The sequence below is a fragment of the Rhinolophus sinicus genome, chromosome 15 (genome assembly GCF_057876585.1).
Source record: "Rhinolophus sinicus isolate RSI-liver-muscle chromosome 15, RSI-T2T, whole genome shotgun sequence".
Lineage (NCBI taxonomy): Eukaryota > Metazoa > Chordata > Mammalia > Chiroptera > Rhinolophidae > Rhinolophus > Rhinolophus sinicus.
Genome location: NC_142515.1, coordinates 24,197,236 through 24,207,147, shown reverse-complemented (window position 1 = coordinate 24,207,147; position 9,912 = coordinate 24,197,236).

Sequence of the window (9,912 nt, the reverse complement as noted above, 5' to 3'; positions counted from 1 at the left end):
GCTTAAGAACCAGTGCCTTAGAGCATTGCAAAGATTCTAAGTCATCAAAGATTGCAAATAATATTCTTTCACTCAACACCAGGACTTTACTGTACATTTGCAATGCAACCAGTGTTGTGCTATGTGTTTGGTATTCAGCCTGACCAAGACAGCAAGCTCCCTCCCCTTAGGGAGCTCACATTCCAGAGTGGAGTGACAGACAATAAATAAACAAATGATAAGTCAGATAATTACAGTATGTGGTGAGTACTGTGAAGGAAATAAGCCAGATGATATGATAGATTAGATGGTAGAGAATTATACCCTAATGCCCTAGGCATCCATTATATGTAATAAATTAACTTCTGTCCTATTGAAGGAGAATGGTACAAGTTATATACAGTCCTCGAGAGAATCAAGGAAGTAATCACTCAAAACATTTTCTGTGTTCTGTGGTTTAGATGAGGATCTGGTCTGCTAAGGGCCAAAGTAAGGGGTAGAGACCTTCTTTGAACATTGTAGTGGTCTGGATGTCTCTGGGTATGTAACATGTACTCGGGACCTATGAGATGGGAAAGAATCAGCCATGTAAGGAGCTGAGGAAGGGCCTTTCAGGTAGAAGAAACTGAAATTGCAAAGCCATGAAATGGAAACCAACTTGGTAAGTTTTAGAAACAGAAAAGAAGCTGTGTGAGCAAAAGAGCAAGTATTATAAGATGAAAGTGGAAAACAAATAGAGGTGACAATCATCCTGGGCCTTGTGGGCCATGCTAAGGAGTTTGAATTTCATCTTAAGTCAATGTATTGATACATTATAAAATATCTTCAACTGAAGGGACTGAAATTAAAAGTATCAAAAGATATAAATGTGTGTAGAACTGCTTTGTTAGCAATAATGATAATATCTACATGTGTAATATTAAAATGAAACAGGTAGATTTTTTTCCCCTCAATAACCCTCAATAAACCAAAACACAGAATGGTTCAATTCCTGTGCATTTTGGTTAATCTCATTGATCAAAACTGTTTGGGTGTGTCATCCTTTGATCTCATGTCTGAACCTAAATCCAAGCTGTCAGGACATACTGCATCTACAGTGTCCGTTACTGTTCTGGTGGACTGTATTGTTAACTAGTAACAGTTTGGCCCCAAATCAAAGCCAACTCCCACTGGGTTCCCCCTGGAATGTATCTATCACAGCCACAAGCGGTTGTTAGCAATGGCAAGTTGATGAGGGTAGCAAGCTGCTGAAACGAATCGAAGCTGGCCTTGTTCATGGTGCAAGTCAGCTAGCTATTAATCCTGGACTAGCCAGGGGTCCAGCTCTAGAAAAGGGAGGCGTGCAGATAAAATCATATATTCTTATTTCCATTATTAAAGATGTGGTCCAACAACTTATTGGTAGAATAGAGAATCTTGAACTCTAAGATGTCAGAGAAGGAAGAGACATCACTTGGAAATACTATTAACTATTCATCAAAATGGTGCCAGAATGCACTGGGACAGAAAAGAGAGGACTCAGGTTGGATGGAGGAAGAAAGGGTGGGGAAAACCTCATGTTCTCTTGGAGAAGGGGGAGTCCAGGATGATTTGGAGGGAGGGCATCTATCTAGTGGACTTGTGGTAGGGTAAGGCCAACTCCTAGGAGAAGACAACAGAGGCCATTTTGTTCCATTTAGGAACAGACCCCAGTTGGCAAGAGTAAAGCCAATGACTTGTTTTGCTCTTCCTAGAAGAGGAAGGACCCTTAAGGAAGCTTCTAAATTCTAAAAAGAAGACTGTATCATGTTTAACTTCAGGGCTGTTCTTGCATATTGATATAGTTTCAATTATGTCGACTTATACGTTGATTTCCCAGGGGCTCCTCTTACTATCTACTTGCAGGAGCTTGAAATTGGTTTAATGAGGAACACGGAATTCTTTCATAATTAGAAGTAAAATTCAAACAGGGAAACAAATAAACAAATCTATACTATCTTAAAATGCAAATGCCTAGTTGGGGTAATATTTTAGAAAAAAATCATCCTCTTGAGTATCTGTCAAGATATATTTAAGTGATACTGATTTCCATGAGGAAACAAGGAAGGTATTTGGGGATCTGGAAGGAGATAGGGAGAGGAAAGATGCAAAATACTGAAGACAATTTTATAGCAAATGTTCACTGGGACCTGGCCTTATGTTAAGAGCTTACCATATACTATCTTTTTTTTTCTTTTATTGTTTGGAACAATATGTATTACCCCCAAGAAACAGAATCAGGGTTCCCCATTTGAATAGAATCAATAGGTTATTTTTTTAAATAATTTTTAAATCCTCTTTATTTTCTTTTCCAGTTTGTCTACATTAGTAAAGCGAGGTAACCAAGCTCATCTTTTCCTTTTCCAAATATTGGTTGTTTTTTCTTAGTACATATTGTGACAACAACTCAGCAAGATAGTTATTCTTTTCCTTAGCTGATAATTGAGGAGCTGAGGCGCCATGAAGTCAATAACTTGCCTAGTGCTTTTCACACTTTCATCATTCTTATACCCCTTTGGGTCGTAATCTTGTGCTTTCAGAAAAAAACCATCACATTGATTCTTGACTAAATGGCTTACTACCTTTCTTTTGTTAAAAAATATTTGTATATAAATTTACTCACTTTTTAAATTTTTTTTTTAAGGAGGGCGCAGCTCACAGTGGCCCATATGGGGATTGAACCGGCAACCTTGGTGTTACCAGCACCACATTCTAACCAACTGAGCTAACCGGCCACCCCAACTCATTTTTGTTTTTAAGGGAAATTTTGTACCACTCCCATAAATGCAAAACCAGTATAGATTGCAATTCATGGGAGGTAATATTTAAAATAAATACAGTTACTAAATTCTAGTTGGAGCCTGAGGCCTACTCCCCATTTGTTAAAAAATGAAATTAGCCAGTGTTAGAAAGTTAGGACCCAATAGAATTTTTCTCTTGAAATATTCAAAAGGGTCTAAAAAAATTAATAAGAGAATAACCTTTTCACTAAGTGATTTTTTTTGCTTGGTCAGAGCATCACCCAGAATTGGCTCCTGAACCACCTAAATTGTCCTGAAGAACATTTTGAGTACTCCTTGTGATTCTCTACCCATATTTAGGAGATACCTGATTTGCCCAAGATAACAGAGCTTGTAAAGGACAAAGCTAGGATTCAAACCACTACTTGCCAATTTCAAAGTCTCCATTGAGCAATGTGGGCTCCCCATTCAGCTAGTTTCAAAATTTTGCTCTGAATTGGCCCTGTTTTTCTTCCCTCAGCACTATTTTATCCTGCTGTATCCACGAAGCCTAGTCGTGTTGTGACCTTCAGTGTCCTTCCTGAAAAGGTGCCAGGAGCTGTATAGCACACTCCTGTGGGGCCTGGCGGACTGTGCTGTTTGATGTGATGCTGGGCTTCTCTAGCACAGTCTGGGAATGCATTGCCTACTCAAGTAGCCACACTGCTGTCTCTTGTTGAACTGTGGTCCGGTTCATGACCCCTCTCCCCCCACCCCTATGTGATAATTATCTGTCTGAAATTAGCGTACAGTGCTTCCCAGTAATGAGTCATCTGACTTTCTACTGTACTAAGTCAGGTCTACGTTAGCCAAGCAAAGTAGGGCACTGAATGATAACACAGATTATGATTCTTTGGCCTGTGACAGAGCTGATTTCAATTGCTTCACACACTATTGTAAAAGGTTGTCTACCTCTCAGGGATGAGTGAATTTATCTTTCTATCCCTATTGCCTAACAAAGTACCTGGCACATAGGTTGGCCTAATGAATATTTGTTGAACGATTGAGTTCACTTGAGTTACGAGTCACGGTAAAATTAAAATGGTGTTTGAATTTAATAAAATTGCAACGCCCTTTTGTTGTTTTTAGTCATAACCATGTATTCTTCTTTATTTAGTGTTTTGTTTTGTTTGGTTTGGTTTGGTTTGATTTGGTTTGGTTTGGTTGTTGTTTTTAATGGGGACCAACTGTCCTCTACTGCCAGTCTCCTATACCCACCTTCTGCCTTCCAGGAGTGGACATATAACTCCACACTGACCAATCAGAGAGTCACTAAGGCAGTTTTAGGGACAGGCATATAACCCATTTTGTGTTACTGAGTCAGGCCCAAGAATCAATAGTTTGTTGCTAGACTGGTAGAATACAAGCTAGAAGCTGTCATTGGTCAGCTACTCACCTCGTGGGGAGAGCTTGTGTGAGACTGACGTCACCACCAAAGACAATAAAACACAGCAACAGAGAAAGAGTTCCGGCCACATAACCTGAACACATAAATCCTGCTCTGTCTGAAATCCCTCTTATATATTTTTATCGATTTGAGCCACTAAAGGTCCCATCTTAAACTATTGGTTTACAAATGCCAGTCTGAGATGAAATATTTACTGTTCTCAGCAAAATGAGACAAGTAACTTAAGCTACAAGACTTGTTTTTATCCTGAGAGTATATCTTTCCTAATTTGGGGCATTAAAGTATTTATGAATTGATGGTGATAGTAGATAGCAATTGTATTTTTCTAATTGTCCTTAATAAAGAACTAGAAAAGAGAAAGTTAGTGGACCCTATATCTATCCCTCTGTCTTAATCTGCTCCAGCTGCTATAACAAATCACCGTAGACTGGGTAGCTTACACAACGAACATCTCTCATAGTTCTGGAGCCTGGGACGTCTGTGATCAGGAGGCCAGCATGGCCGCGTTCTGGTGAGGGCCTGTTCCCTGGCTTGTAGGTGGCCTTCTTTCTGCAGCCTCACATGGCAGAGAAAAAGGGCTCGCTAGCTCTCTTCCTCTTCTTATAAGGACACTAATCCCATTATGGAGGCTCCCCCCTCCTAAATGACCTAACTTCCTCCCAAAGTCTCCATCTCCAAATATTATCACAAATATTCAGTCCATAGCACCCTCCCTTTAAAATTTTTTTTTATCAGCCCGTGAAATAAAGTCTGCTATAAATTATAGTGTGAGTAAAATACTTGGATATACAAAAATTAAATACAATTTTAATCCTTTTATTTCTTAGTTTATTTATTCCAGAAAAGATTTAAGGAAATTTACTTGACTCCTTTGATGGACCCTTCATTCCAAAGGCCTTACATGGGACGATCTAAAAGGAAGTCAAGGAGGCCTTCCCTCCCTCCTCCTGGCGGGCAGACACGGATCCAACACATGGCTGATTTTATTTGCCTCCTGCCTGGGACTATGCTGTAGGAAACAGTGTGTCAGCAGAACCAAGCACAGCCCCTGAGGGCTTCTCCCCGGCTGCTGGTCATCTAGTCCTAATGAATCCAGGTCTCCTGCCTTTCGGAGATGCTTTGTCCCGCATGTAGCAGAGCTTTGATGGGGGAAGGGTTAGAGTGCAAGGAGCGTATGGGAAATGAAGAGAATGGAGGTAGGAGAAGGAAAGATTCATGAGGGGATGGGGCATGGGGAGGAGCATTAAGTGGTGATGGGAGGAATAAGAGAAACTGAAAAGGCAAAAAGCCTTTACAAATAGTGGAATCTAACTGTCGGGAGGAGGGAGAGAATTGATGTTTGTTCAGGCATTTGCCCAGGGGGAATGTTTACTCATGGTTTATTAGTCAGAATGGAGTTAGTGTAAAGTAGAAATGAAGTAACATTCCAGGCAAGGAGGTGGGCATGATGGAGTGTCTGTGCAGGGTGTGTGTACCAAACAAGGACCACGTATGTGAAGATGATGCTCCGGACACCGGAACTTGAACTTCTCCCGTTCTGATGGCAGATGTGTCCCGAGCCGTGCTGTCCCACTTCCTCAATCCTTGTTTTTGAGATGGCTGGTAGGGTGAGGGGTGTTTACTGTGGCCATGGAAAAAGTGAACCTCATTGGCTCACTTATGACTAGACTCAGTATAGTTTGGATGTTATCCTGTTTCTTGGAGCTATGCTGGGTTAGGCTTCTAGGATGTGAGATAATAGATGGAGAAGCTAAACACACACACACACACACACACACACACACACACACACACACACACACACCCTTAGACCCAAAAGATGCAGCTGCTAGAACCAGCTGGGCTTTTTCCTGCCACAGGGTCCTTGTTATTCCTTCTGCCTGATATTTTTATTCCTACTCTCCGTAAGCCTTCCTTTTTCCTATTCTTTACATCTCAGCCCAAATATTACCTCTTCAGAGAAATCTTCCCTAACCATCCTATCTCAAATAGATTCCCGGTATTTCTTCTCTCAGCACCACTTCTCAAATACAATTCTTTTTATGTTTGTTGATTAACTTGTTTTATTCTCTGTCTCTCCTTCCAAATCCCTCCACCTCCAAAAAGGTAGGAGCCATGTCTTTCTGGCTTACCACTGTCTTCCCAGCTCCAAACAGGACTCAACTATTCATCAGATGAATGAATCAATATGTGAACTGCTCTGAATTGGTATTCTGCATCTATAACAGATAAAAACATGACACCATTGTATTGGGATCTTATTGTTTTTTAGACTACCATTACAAACCGTGGGAAACTGGCTATTTAAGAGGGCTCCTGTTCCTGCTTTTCCTTCAAAGTGTCCTGAAGGAGGACAGAAGAGACGGGATGTTGCACATTGCTTATTGATTTTGATCCTTCGGGAAAGAGAGAAGAGACCCAGTTTCTGGACACACCGCTTTTTCTCTTATTTTAGTATCGGCGCCAATGGTGCATGTCCACAATCCAGTAACACGCAATTTGGTGCAAATAATGGGGATTATTTGAGGCAAGATACTATAGTTATCTAAACGCTGAAGTTTCTGCTGTCAGAGACGTAGTCTCTTTAGTGAGAGAAAATGTTGTCACTGTCACCTCCTGGGTAAAGTTGACTACGTCAGCCCTCTTATTTAAAAAGAGTTCCTGTGCTTTGTTGTACGTACATTCACTTGAGGTAGGAGCATGACAGCTCTACTACTCAGTACAACGATCAGTTAGTTATTTGTGTTTTATTTATTTACATCCTACCTACTTTATAACATTGAGATAGTTTATATATTAGTTTTCTATTACTAAGTCACATATCAGCACAAATACAAAGACTTAAAATAGCATGAATATATTATCTCACGATTTCTGTTGGTCAGGAGACTGGACATGGCATAGCTGGATCTTCTGCTCTGATCTCACAAGGCTGCCCTCAGGTGTTGCCCAAGCTCCTTCAGGTTGTTGGCACAGGTCATTTCCTTGTGGCGTATGACTGTGGTCCCCATTTGCTTGCTAGCTGTTGGCCGGGACCATTCTCAGCTCCTAGGGGCTTCTTTTCTTCACAGATATTCACAACCTAGCTGTCTGCTTTGTTCCTCTGAGGCTGCCAGAGAAACTCTCTGCTTGTTAAGGGCTTGTGTGATTAGGTAAGGCCCACTCAGGATAAGCTCCCTTTTGAGAAACTCAAAATGGACTGATTTGGGGTCTTGATTACATCTGCAACATAGTCATAGGTGGGATAGCTCACCATAGTGCCAGGGTCTGCCCTCATGCAGGGGAAGAGGTTGTATATGGCAAGGGGCATTGGGAGTCATCTTAGAATTCTGCCTACCATGGTTTATAATTGTCTTTTTTTTTTTTTTAAATGGATGCTTAAAACCATTTGTATTGGATAAAAGAAAAATACTGAAAGAGAAGAGGAGGAAGAAATGTGAAAATAATCCTGGAGATCAATCACTCAGCAAATATAGATGATGAGTTTATATATGCCAGGCAGTATTCTGAGTGCTGGGCGTACTAAAATGAAGACACGATAGTTACAATTTACCAAAGCACAAGCCTCTTTGGGAACCAGAACCAGGTCCAAGAAGCAGTCCCGTGTTTCCCTAAAAATAAGACCTAGCTGGACCATCAGCTCTAATGTGTCTTTTAGAGCAAAAATTAATATAAAACTCGGTATTACATTATATTTATTATATTATATTATATTATATCATATTATAAAGACTGGGTCTTATATTATAGTAAATTAAGACCAGGTCTTATATTAATTTTTGCTCCAAAAGATGCATTAGAGCTGATGGTCCGGCTGGGTCTTAGTTTTGGGGAAACACGGTAGGTACCATCCTGTCTGAAACTGAGAAATCCTCCTATCTAGTCATGTGGAGAGGAGAATCACTGTGTCATGAAATCTTCAATTTGGAAGGAAAAGTGCCAGGAAGAATAAAGAACTAACAAAGACCTTCCAGTATGTGAGACTTTTTAAAAAAGGGACTGGGAGTGGGTATGGGCTTGGTTTAGCCCCTCACGAAACTCCCTTACATCCAAACTCCCCTTTGCACCCCTAAATCTTTGATGTCGCTGTCAGACTCATTGGCTTATAATCAGCCAGGCTGACAAGTGATAATCCTCTGAGAAGGTCTGGGGCAGGAGCTTCCTTCCCCTTGTTACTGATTTAGGAGAATATCACCTTTAATCCCCACAAATTCCAAATGAGGTAGACATTATCTTCAAGTTATCCCAGATGTAATTATGACTCAGAGAAGGTATTTGTCCAAGGTCACACATCAAATAAGGAGCCGAGCTAGGATTAAAACCCAGTTGTCAGAGTCCAAAACCCATGCCCTTAGCTATTCTACCCCTTTAGGAAACACCACCTACCTAGGCTGGCATTCTGGGCAGAAGGTTTCCTCTTTGAAATAAAACCCTAGATATAAAATAGAAAGAGTACCAGTTAGGAAAATGTTGGACTCAAAGTTGGAGGACCTTCCTCCTCGTCCTTTGAATCCTGCCCTCTCTCTCTCCTATTAGTTCTGATTTCACATCCTTTCTCAGTATGTTGTGAGAAATTTTTACATGGTCATGGCCAGCCCCTGTATTTTCCATATGATATTCTCTCTATATAATCACATCCAGCTTGAGTGAATTTTCCTTAGGATAGTCTTTAGGATTTGTTTGAAAACCTACATCTCCTTTAGAGCTTAACATCCTCAGGCGGGCAAGAGGGAACTGAATGAGAAGACTGGAGGTCTTGAAGAGGGCACAGAAGCCATAGGGGCCTAATGGGAAGCTCGCGGGATAACCAGGGTGGACTCAGTAAGTCATGAGTTGTCTGGTATTTCCCCATGTGTGCTGCTCTGCCCAGGTTCAGGCCACCTTCCCACCCGGCTCTTAGCCGTCTCACTGAGCTGGTCTTGCCCCTGCTCTAGCTGGCTCTTCAGGCTACCGTCAGGGTGATCATTCTAAACCTGATTCTGCCGCTCCCCTTTAACGGCTCTTAGCTCTTGGGATAAAGTCCAAACTCTGTAATATAGTTCAAAGTTCCTTTGTGATCTAGTCCCTCCCTACCCCATTGGCCTGTGCTGTGGGCATTTCACTCACTCCCACCACCTCACTCACTCCCACCGCCTCCCTCACTCCCACCATCTCAAACACTTTCTGGAGAGTGGCATTCTTTTTGAGTCTCCAGACTTTGGCATTTGCAGTCTACTCAGCCTAACTCTTGCACCCCCATTTCTTTCCAACTGGCCACAGCCTCTTTTTCTGATCTCACATATCTCACCTTAGACTTTACTAGCATGGAGATGCCTGTCCTGATTTTCCCAAGACAATAGTAGCTCCCTGTCCCCCACCAGAGTTTACTGAGTCACAGCAATCATTGCAATGTAGTGTAATGACCTATTTGTCTTCCCAAATAGACCACTGCTGCCCTGAGATCACTGGCTCCATCTTCTTTTCTTTGTATTCTCTGCTTGTATTCAGCGCAAGGACTCAATAAGTGTCCCACAAGCGAATGAATGAATGAAAGTATGTGGCTATGCTAGGGAAAGCACTATGGCTATACTTTGCAAACATCAGTTCTGTAAAGTGACGACTAGGGAACCTGAAAAGAAATAAGTGATATTCAGACCATCTGGAAAAAATCAAGTACATATAGCAACCTCAGGCATAAAGCTTTACTGAACTGAAAAGAGCCCTGTCAAGTAGCTGCTTCTTTACAAC